This window comes from Battus philenor, unplaced genomic scaffold (genome assembly GCF_028537555.1).
Source record: "Battus philenor isolate CCGP_79_NKW_IND1 unplaced genomic scaffold, ilBatPhil1.0.hap1 SCAF_28, whole genome shotgun sequence".
Classification (NCBI taxonomy): Eukaryota; Metazoa; Arthropoda; class Insecta; order Lepidoptera; family Papilionidae; genus Battus; species Battus philenor.
The window spans coordinates 9,564,306-9,575,553 of NW_027181691.1; positions in this window are offsets into that span (position 1 = coordinate 9,564,306).

Here is an 11,248-nt window from a genome sequence, read left to right on the forward strand (position 1 = left end):
ATGCTTTCAAAATCAATAAAATGGTAATTGTGCAATAAATTTAAAGAACGTTGGTTTTAATTTAAATTCGTCCAGACAATATAGCGCTTAACATAATTTTGTTTGTCGTTTTTTTTATTAAAATTCGTACAAACCGCAGCCATAAACGTCTGAGTAATGTGAAAACATTTCATCTCAATTTTCACGGACGTACAATTGCGAGAAATAGCGTTACGACGTCCAATCTTGGCCGTTTTATTTTCCGTACAACAATAACACTGAATATTATCATCTTTTGTTACAATACATCTTTGTGAGACACAGTAATTGTTTACGACAGAGATTCTCAACTTATGGACCGTTTTTCAAGTTTTACACACAATTTTTTTTAATTTAAAATCATTCGACAAAATCGGGAGTGAGTATATTTGTAGATCAAAGAAAAAAGACCGACAGAGCCCAGCTAATTGGCAAGTTGAAGTGGCACTTGGCAGACCAGGTAGTACGCAGAACAGATGGCTTATAGGGCCTTAAGGTTTTAAGGTTCTGATCACGAACCGGCAAGTGCAGGACCTCCACTCCCAAGGTGGTCACGAGACCTTATTAAGATTTTCGGAAGATACTGGATTCACGCCGCTTCCAATCGGTGTTATAGGAAATTTAAGGGTGAAGTCTACGTCCAACAGTGAACATCTTACGGCTGAAATCACTATGCTTCTCAATAAAATGGTTTGGATAGGTTGATTAAAATTGTCAAGACGTATTATACCAATACCACACTTTACGTCGTGGTTTCGTTTCAAAAAAACACGATGCAAATTGAAACGCCGCAAAGTGAATTAAGATTTTCTATAGCAAACCATGTTAAGATCGAAGATAGGTTCCTGGGGCACGAAAATACTACTTTTTAAAAAGAAAATTGAACAAAGTGAACATTTAAAAAACAAAAATAATATAACTCTGCCAATAAATAAATAGGAATAATATTTACCTTTTTTGTAACCAGAAACAACACGTAAAAATGTACATAAATTTATTATGCTCTTTTAAAAAAGCACAACACACTACGTAATTGAAACTTAACTCTTAAAATTAGCAAAACAAAGTGAAAATAAAGCTGTATCCAAATTGCGTTGATTTTTAGTTAGAAAGGGAATCCCCGAGTTTTCATGTCATGGCGCAATTAGAAACAAAAGTGTTGTAATCTTTTAGAAAAAAAAAAGAATATTTAAAAAAAAAGTAAAGATTCGAACCCAAAACAACGCAAATCTGACGACGCACAGTGAAAATTAGTACTAATTAAGCAGCGACGCAACTTCGAAAAAAACACAAAACGAAACGACTCAAACCGAGTTGTTGGTGTATTTAAAATGTAGAAAGAAACAGTGTTGTCAATTAAATCTTAGGTAGCCACAAAAACCTTCAGGACCTTTATCCTAAAAGGTTGAGAAGCTCTGGTTATTATATTTTCCTTCATTTCTTGTCTCCTTAGGTCGTTAAGTTGAATTGACGTAAATTTTTAGCGACTTAATGCTTGTAGTGAGAATTCTTAAAGTAGAAACGGAATTAAAATAATAAAAGGAGTTTTTATTTAATGGATTCAGGCGTTACAGGCGTTACATTCAGGAGTTTTTAGTTTTAATCATTTGTCTACTTTGTGAATTTTAAACTACTTTAAATGTTCACCATGTTCGCCTATGTTTAATTTATAAAATTTTTAAGATTACTGTTAAATGGTAATTTATGTAGGTATATATAATACATATATACATAGGACATATCTTTTTTTTAAATTTTTTAATGACCTTAAAGTTTTAAATGATCTGATGTTCTTTCTCAAGTGATCTAGCTCCTAAAATAGGCGATAGAAAGATTTTTCTCTTATATATGAATCAAAATTGAAACTGTACTGCTCAACCTAGCCAACGGAGACCTCGTCGAAGTCTGCATCCTCGCTGCAAAACTCCGCAAAGCCTCCGGTCCCTCGGAGCGCTTTCTCTGTATTGCGACAGCGCCGTTGGTGAATGGTGAGTTAATTTAATACCACACGTTTCAATTTCTCTGAATACAGGTTACTTGTAATAACAAAGTTTTTGCTGACTAATCTGCAATTCAAACCTTTATTCATGCCTTTTATTAGTAACGTAAAAACCTGTAGTGTAAAGAACACGTATTTAACGAATTGATTTCAAAGGTAAATATAATAATATAATAGGTCGTGGCTGCCTTATGGGATAAATATCTGTCTGTATTTATAAGGTTTCGCAGGAGGATAGGTAGTTGAGCAAAGCCTCGCCGAACGTATGGGAAACACTGTATTTTGAATATAACAATACGTGTAATGAAACAAGGAATATGTATGAAAATTATTAAACTTGTTATTGTTTTAGAAAAGCGATACTATTATCCTTTTTTTGTATATATTAGAGATTGCAAGGCGCTGAAGGTGCCTAAGATTAACTGCATGTACGTTACTTAGTAATTTACTTTATCGGGTTCCTTTAGAATCTAAGCTCTGACAGTTGTATCGTAGTTCACACTTCACACTCCTGTAATACAACATTACTGAAGAGGTGTAACTAGGCGAGGAGCTTTCTTGAATGAACCTTTGCTTGAGCTGTCAGCTAGGCACCGATCGCCTCGACTTTAAACGACTCAGAGAGCGAAATCTCGTCGTAGTCGGTTGATATTTCGTTTGGCATTGCTCCCGATTCGAATCCAAAAGACGTAATCTAAATACGTGTTAAATATTTGAACAATAAATGTAATGTTGCAAATTAAAATAGTAAGGAAACCTAGAATGTAGTGGTTGAGGATGGATGTATGGCTAATGGAATGAAAGAGAAAGACTGGGAAAATTGTAGAATGAAATAAACAGTACGACAGATAAGATGATACATGAAAGAGAAGAATGATAATAATAAAAAAATATGAATAAATTACTAGAATTAAAAAGTCCCTGTCCCACACGAGATAGGGGAACGAAAGGTCCCCAACAGCGAGGACCATTAAAAAAAAAGACGTAACCACATCACCTTATGTGAAAATTTTAATATACCACCGTTCAACTTACCGGACCTTCTCAAGAAAAAATCTATAGCAGAATCTTTTGAGGAGTTGGCCCGGCACATTGTCCTAAACCTCAAGCCATTTAACGGTCTGTAGCGCTTGGGCAGCGACTTGACATAAAATAATGTACCAACTAAAACTTCCAAATTGTATTGTTAATATGTATAAATTTTAGCTGTATTTATCCATAACAGAAAATTATGTGAGAAAAATTGTAAAAAATTATAAAACGCTGTCGTGCCTTGCAGCTGGGAGAAGAAAGATCCGTATCAAATAGCAGCAACCCTTTCACAACTGTCTGCGTTTAGTAAAAGCGAAAAAATAAATTGTATAAAAAACACTAGCGATATAAAGTATAATTAATAAAAAAAAACTAAGTATCGGTTGATATTTACTGGCTAATGTTACTGCCACTTCGGAAAGTTTTAAAACGACAAAGTGACAGAAGAAACTCCACTAACGTTTGTCTGGCATGATCAAGGTAAGAATCAACGTGGTTTCAGCTCCAGTACACCCTCTGGAAGGCATATGCATCATATTCCCTTAATTATATCGTTGGAATACCAAAGGAGGGTTAAACCACGCCGCATTTACCGGTTCCTTTTCTTCACTCGAGGACCTGTCTGCCTAACAACCATCAGTTTAATGTGCATCGCTCCCAATTCTTCTCGTAACGTCGGTGATCTTTTTTCTTCTGCAACACTATATATGTAATATATACACAAACACACATATTTACGTGTAATTAAATATATGCGTGTATACTTTTTAATCGTTCTTTTATAATAATACAATTTGGTTGACAAGGCCTTTATGGGTTTTGGTGTACGCAGATAATAAAGTTTGACAAGATATCTTAGATCTTCCGTTTCTTAGTTTTAAATCTTAAATTAAATGTATATTATTAAATAAATCTTATTACAGCATACAAGAGTTTTCAGTTGATTGAAAGTGGAACTTTGTTGACTCATTTACATGGTTGATATTATAATGAATACATTAAAAATTGTTAAATTTCATTTTAAATGAACAGCTGTTGAGTTTTCGGCCGGCTCTCAGCACATCAGGTTTCAGCCGGTGTTAGCTTATTGCTTATAATGTTAAAATAATCGACGATTTAAAAGCGCTTGTAAATTAAATAACTGTGTAAATTATAATAACTTTGTAAATTAAATAACAGTAACTTGAATAAACATATTTTAATTTTTGTTATATGAACTAAGCTATAAACTTACACGTATTACAAAGTTTTTAATTAACAATTATAATTAAAGTTAAAGTTTAAGTTAAATCTGATTGTGGTTTCTATCAATTTGAACATCTCTGGCATTCCGTTAATAACTAGATAATAGTATATAATATGTGTAAAATACAAGTACATGACAAATGATTTTGTTTACTTTTTTACCTCTTATTTTTAATCATAACTCGTCTTATATATTTGGTATTTAATGGCATCAGGCGTTACATTGTGGAAGTCCATCCTAAGTAAGAAAAGGACCAATATTCAGCCAGTTCCGCACATGCAGTGGTAGTTGTGCAACAAAGTGCACCACCCGCCAGCCCGCTGATAAATTCGTATGCGGCAAACAATGCGAATTACATAACTGCAACCGTCAAATCACTCAACACGTGTTTCACTCTTCCACGGGGCATCTTCAGGAGTTATGTTACACCGATTAGTGCCAAACATAGTCTTTGTCAGCGGGCTGGCGGGCGGTGCACTTTGTTGCACGACTACCACTGCATGTGCGGAAGTGGCTAAATATTGGTCCTTTTCTTACTTATATATTTAGTATAATTCAGATTGTTAAAATCAACATTACATAATACAAACATGTGCCGGAAGTTTTAATTAATTCCAAAAATTTCACGCATACAACGTACGGGATATTTTAACCAACGCTAGAACGCCATGAGTACGGTAACAAAACCTTAATTAATTGATTTCAGGCGGTGGTCCGATATTGATTGATGGTCGATTCAAACAATAATCTCTATCCATTCGTCATTGCAAATGCATATGCAATAAGAAACTTTAAGCCCATTTATATTATCGGTCTTTATTTTACACGTGTTCAGTGCTATAATATAAAGAGATAAAATTCAATTACTCAACATTATATTTGAAAAACTCTTATTGATTGTATACTTATTATTTTTTTTAATCAAATTATTTTACTTTGCTTTACAAGGTATTATAGTTGTGGAAATAAGCCGGAAGGAACACCACAACAAAACATTTTTTTTTAAACAAAATTTACCGCAGATTCATACATATACACTTTGAGATATAGCCTAAATGAAATCAAAATAAGCGATCATCACTGCCAAGGAGTCGTGATTTAAATATTAGATGGATAATTTAAAGAAAAATTGATTGATTTTCACCGCTCCGGCATTAGCAAACCAGATGGCAAAAGGTTGTTGATAATGAAGGTGAATATATTGTTGATTAGAAATAAAAACTTTGTTAAAAATGTAGTCGCGTGAATTTAACTTTACAAAGCGACATTACTTTCCGATCCTATTCATGTTAAACCTTTTCCCTCAATTTATGTTTAATATGCGTTTTAAATTTTGTAAATGGTAGTCTAATAATGTTTTGCGAAATTTTATTAAAAGATCTGATTCCGTTTATTACAAATGAATTAGAGACTTTTTGCAGTAGAAACTTTGGTACAGACAGTTTTGCCTCGTAAATACAATATGGATGTCCCCTATTTTTTGAATTTGCTATGATTATTTTTTTTTTGGCCCCCGCTATTGGGATCCTCTCGTACCCCCTATCTGGCGTGGGACCTGTCCCAAACTTTGACTTTTTGTTTTAACTTATTTAGTTTTTCACAATCTTTTTTATTTTCTTACTCTTCATTTATACATCTTAAGATCTTTCATTCGGTTTTCTTCCACATTTCTTGTTTCATTCTCTTTCGCTCTGCGACCTTTCATTCCTCTCTCGTTACACATTAACATTTTGTAATTTTATTTCTGTTTAATTAAATTGTTTTTTTTTTTTCGCTTCACATTAATATCACATATCACATTAACATTTCTTATTTTCTATTTACATTTGTATTAATTTTCTTTAACTTTTATTTTTGTTAATTACTTTTATAATTATTTCTTTGCAGTATGAGAGGAAGTCGTCTTTGGTGTCTTTTTCGCTTATCAGGGAGGCACTCGAAGTCGAGCCGGAGTCCCCCGAATGCGGGACACTGGGCTGTTATGATTATTGTATGCTGTGAAATGATGATAATAAATGATTATTAACTATCTTCATCTCAGCCGTGAGACATCCGCTACCGAATATGGGCCTCTCCTAGATTCTCACCAGCGTCTAGGATCCTGTGTATTTCTAAATAAATAAAACTTTTATTTAACTAAAATATCTATTAATTTGGAGTTGTAGTTCAGCGGTAGAGAACTGAGACTTGTGATCGCAGATCCCAGGTTCGATTCGCGGGATAAAATTTAACATAATTCACACTGTGCATTAATTATAAAGAATTGCTGCTGATAATACCACACTGCTGTCTATTCGCCCATAGACACTTTTGGGGGAGGTATGCCTTGCAGTGGACTTCTATGGACTGTAATGACGACGACTATATAGCGCTGATTCATCGTCATTATTATTTCAGCCGTAGTCTGCTTTTGGATATGACACCCCTCTTCCTTCCAGAGGTTCCCAAGACGGTTTGAAGCGTCAAGAGTCCTTTTGATGCGCGGGATTTCTTTGAAAGATCGAATCAAGACTGAAAAGCATGGAATGTCCACTTATTTTTTTTTATTAAACCGCTATTGGAGGCCTTTCATTCCCCTATCTTATTTATGGGACAGGGACGTTTTTATCTTTTAATGATTCACTTTCTTTTCTTTTATTTCCCACGCTCTTCTGTCATACTTCACATGATCTATCTTTCTTCTTCTTATATTATACAATTTCTATTTTTCTTTTCCTTTCTTTCTACCGTTCATTCATCGCCTTGCTTCCATTGCCTCGTTCCTTACTAACAGCTTTTGATTATTACATTATTGTTACTTTATCTTAACTTTTATTTTACATTTTATAATTTGGTTATTTTACATTTTATCAAAGATTACATAGTTTTTATTCTATTCTCTTTATAATTATTGTTTTTAGCTACTACCTGTATTAGTTTTGTTTACATTTATTACATGTTTTGCTATTTTTTTTGCAATAATCAAGGAACACTGGCATGTCGGATTTTGCTGGCGATGGTGTCCTCACTTATTTTTTAAACAACCTGCTTTTGAAATCGTGCCGAAGTCTTCCAAACGTGGGACAGTGGGCTACAAGGTTGTCCACCTATAATGTGGACACATGACTTTGTGAAGGTCGTCGGAAGAACCTGGATGTAGGTTTCCAACTGGTCTGATTGGAAATCTATATGTAGACCTATATGCAGCAGTGAAGATATGACGAGGTTGAGAAAAATATTTATATTATGTATTCGTTTACTTTTAAATAATTACCCCAAATATAATGCTTCTAGGGAAACCAAACAAAAATGATATTTTACAATAACTTGTCGTAATGTACCTACGTATCCATGAGTCTGAAATATCCGATACATTTTTCATATTGCTTCTATGAATAATGTACAAGCTGTTCGGAGATGAAATATTTGATATTACATTCCGAATAATCTGACAGAGTTAGGTAAGAATAAAAAAAAATCGGCATTCTTTTGCTGGAATTTTTGATAAACCAATTTTGTTGATTAACTATATGTGTAAAAGATTTGCACTTGAAGATATATATATATATATATATATATATATATATATATATATATATACACATTGCGTTTCTTCTAAGATTGCCAAAATATGACATAATTATGAAAAACAAAAGAAATGAATTTGACATTCGATTTTTTGCCCGCAAATTGTAATAAATGCAAAAAACCTGTCATTAAACTATTGCGAAAATTAATACGTGAATAAAAAATAATAACATTGATTTATATCTGACGAAAATAGTTTGAAATACTATTTATTTAAACCCACAATTATACCATCAAAGAAGTGCCATTGGTTGATTGTAATAAGCAAGAAGAAGATAGAACTAGCTTGAAGAACAAGTGATTTAAAACGATACATTTGTTATATTGCTAAAAATAAAATTTGTAAAACTGTTTTTAAATATTAGATTTTTAATTAGATATGCATCTACACATAAAAAATTGAACTAGTACACCTGGCATATTTATATAGAAAGGTTAAACAGTATTTGGAGCTCTTGGAACAATCTATATAGCTTCATATATAAAGAGCTCAAGCTCAGAGAGTGCATAGGGAGCAAAGGAGGTCCTACTCGATACTAAAGAAAAGCTCCCGGCAAGTTTATTAAAAACAAACAGTGACTATAAAAGTTTTTATTGACAGTCTACTTAGTGCTCATTTTCTCTAAAAATTTGTATTTGAGTGTATTGCGATAAAATTAAACAATTCAAAAGTTATTTTGTGTTTATTTAATGTGTAAAACCCTAATTCAACATCGACTAATTGTAAAAATTTAATAATCATGTATGCACATAAATTAAGGGGCAAAATGATGGTGGGCCCTATTTTATTTTGAGTAGTATATTTAATAGTCGATGTAGTTTCAGCTCATAGACACCTACTGTACAGGCTAGGAGTCCTCCAAAGATATCTTTGGGGGGTATACAACAATTGCCTCGCTTGACAGGTAAGCGATCGCTGTGTGGTATTATGGAACGAAGAGAACGCTGCTGTCCATCCTCAGGAAATTTTTTTAATTGAACAGTGGCATTTCTATTTAATTAATGCACAAAGTGCTTGTAACCTCCTATCGTAAGTGTCAATATTCTACAGCTTGGCTATTATTGCTCTCTACAGGAAGTTTTATTTTGCAGCGATTCGGGGTCAGCATTTGTGTTGCCAAGGTATTTTAATCTCCCGATCGGGTAGTTTTATATTTGAATTCTCTTATATAACAGATCAGTGATTCTCAAAGTGGTCTTTATCGACCCCTAGGGGTCTATGACAACTCGCAAGGGGTCTACGTCAGCGAAAACAAATTTGGGGGCCCATGAAATTAAAATGGGGGTCCACGATAGTGGATCTCAACACATACACTGATAGTACCTATTTACTTACATCGTACTATCTTATAATATCAAACATTTACATTATTTATAGTACTAATGAATTATAAAAATTGGTTAGTTAATGTTACGTATATTTTACATAACAGATACAAAATTTAATTTTGCGTAGTTTTAATTTAAATTAAATTAATAATTGTATAAATTAACATGTGTTTTTACTTTAGGTTTTTAACACTAAACTTCACCACAGTTGGAAATTTACAGGAAATCAATATCAGGTAAGTAGGGGATCTACCCAACACGGAAAAACATGGCAAGGGGTCTACTAGACAAAAAAGTTCGGGGAACTCTGCAATAGATAATATGAGTAGTGAAGAATTTTAATTCTAAAATTATCTTTAGAACAGTAATTAAAGCAATTCACATCCAAACTGTATTATTACTTCGAATTCTTTTATAATGCAGGTGGATTTTTAAGTACATTTTGTTTAACCACACAAAGCACAATAATTCAAAGGCATTACGTGAGTTTATATTTAAAGGCATATGCCGTTACCTATAAAAATGTTATTAATATCACATAAATGTCTGATAGATTAATATATTAATTACCATTTAGATATGTAGCATAAAATTTCAAAATTCAGAAATTTTCCCATCGATATAATTCCAGAATTTTCTTTTCGCGTCGAACGTAAAATTCAATTTGTCAGTCGGTTGAACCGTCCACGTTTGCTAATTAGCCGATCCTCGTTAACGTCACGTAACCGTAACATCGATTCAATTAGTACAACGCAGTACGTTACTGTTATTTACTTGTACTACTCTTGTTATTTTGAAGCAGTGGTTTACTGAGTGATTATAGATTGAGATTAATGATTGTAGAGTGCCGGTATGATTCCCACTATGACAAACTACAAAACCACTCGAGAGGTTTTTTGAAAAAGTTCTTATGTATGGAACACTGATGACCTGTAATATATAATAAATAAATAAAAAGCCTTTTATTTGTAAACAGAAGGTAAACATTTCTACAGTATGATTGGTAATCTTCTGTTAGAAACCCGCTGCAGATGAAGGCCTCTTCCAAGGATGCCCAATCTCCTTACTTACTCTTTTTGGAACCAATCTGTACTGGAAACTTATAACAAATAGACTTATAATAAATAAATAAATACATATATATATATATATATATATATATATATATATATATATATATATATATATATATATATATATATATATATATATATATATATATATATATATATATATATATATATATATATATATATATGCTTCGCTACTTATCCTCTGTGGATGGTGAGCGTTCTTGAAACGACTCCTTTACCGTAGCTTTGGCTAATGAGATGTTTGTGTGATATACAGGATGTTTCTCTATTTAGGGATATTCTAACCAGAGTAAAAAGTCTATTCAAGGAGTACCCCGCCTCCTCGGATGAATATATGCCTTTAAAACTTTGCTTGTCTTCCTTGGGCACCTCTTCCATCATGGTGGCTATGCAGATTTGTATATTAAAACAGAAATAAATATTATATATATAAATATACATACATACGTACATATACATACATGTATGTATGTGTGTATGTATATATATATATAGATTCAAACGATCGGTCAACTTAAGTGTCTTCTGGCTAAATATATCACCTGCCGTAAATCAGGTATATTGGCCGATGTAATCGAATTATGGCAGCTCGAACGAGATGCAGTTCGAGTGGTAAATGAGGTGAAAAATATGTCAATCAGTTTACTTATAATATACTCACTGCATTATTTTTTTGACTAAAATTTACTTAAATATTTTGTGATTGCAAGAAGTTATAGGATTACTTAAATCTGGTTTTAATAAGCTTTTGGAGTTACTTGGAAGTCTTGTGTCATCACATGGTTTTGGGAACTGCTAGCTTACTTGGAAGAATGGTCCAAGAAGTGACCTTCCTTTAATTATCCATGTTGTGACATCCATACCTCATGAGTAGGCTAAGAAGATATAAACTAGAATCAGATTGAGTTCTCTTATAAAGCCATTCTTCAACCTAAATGCGCTCTATTCTTGGATTAGTCCACA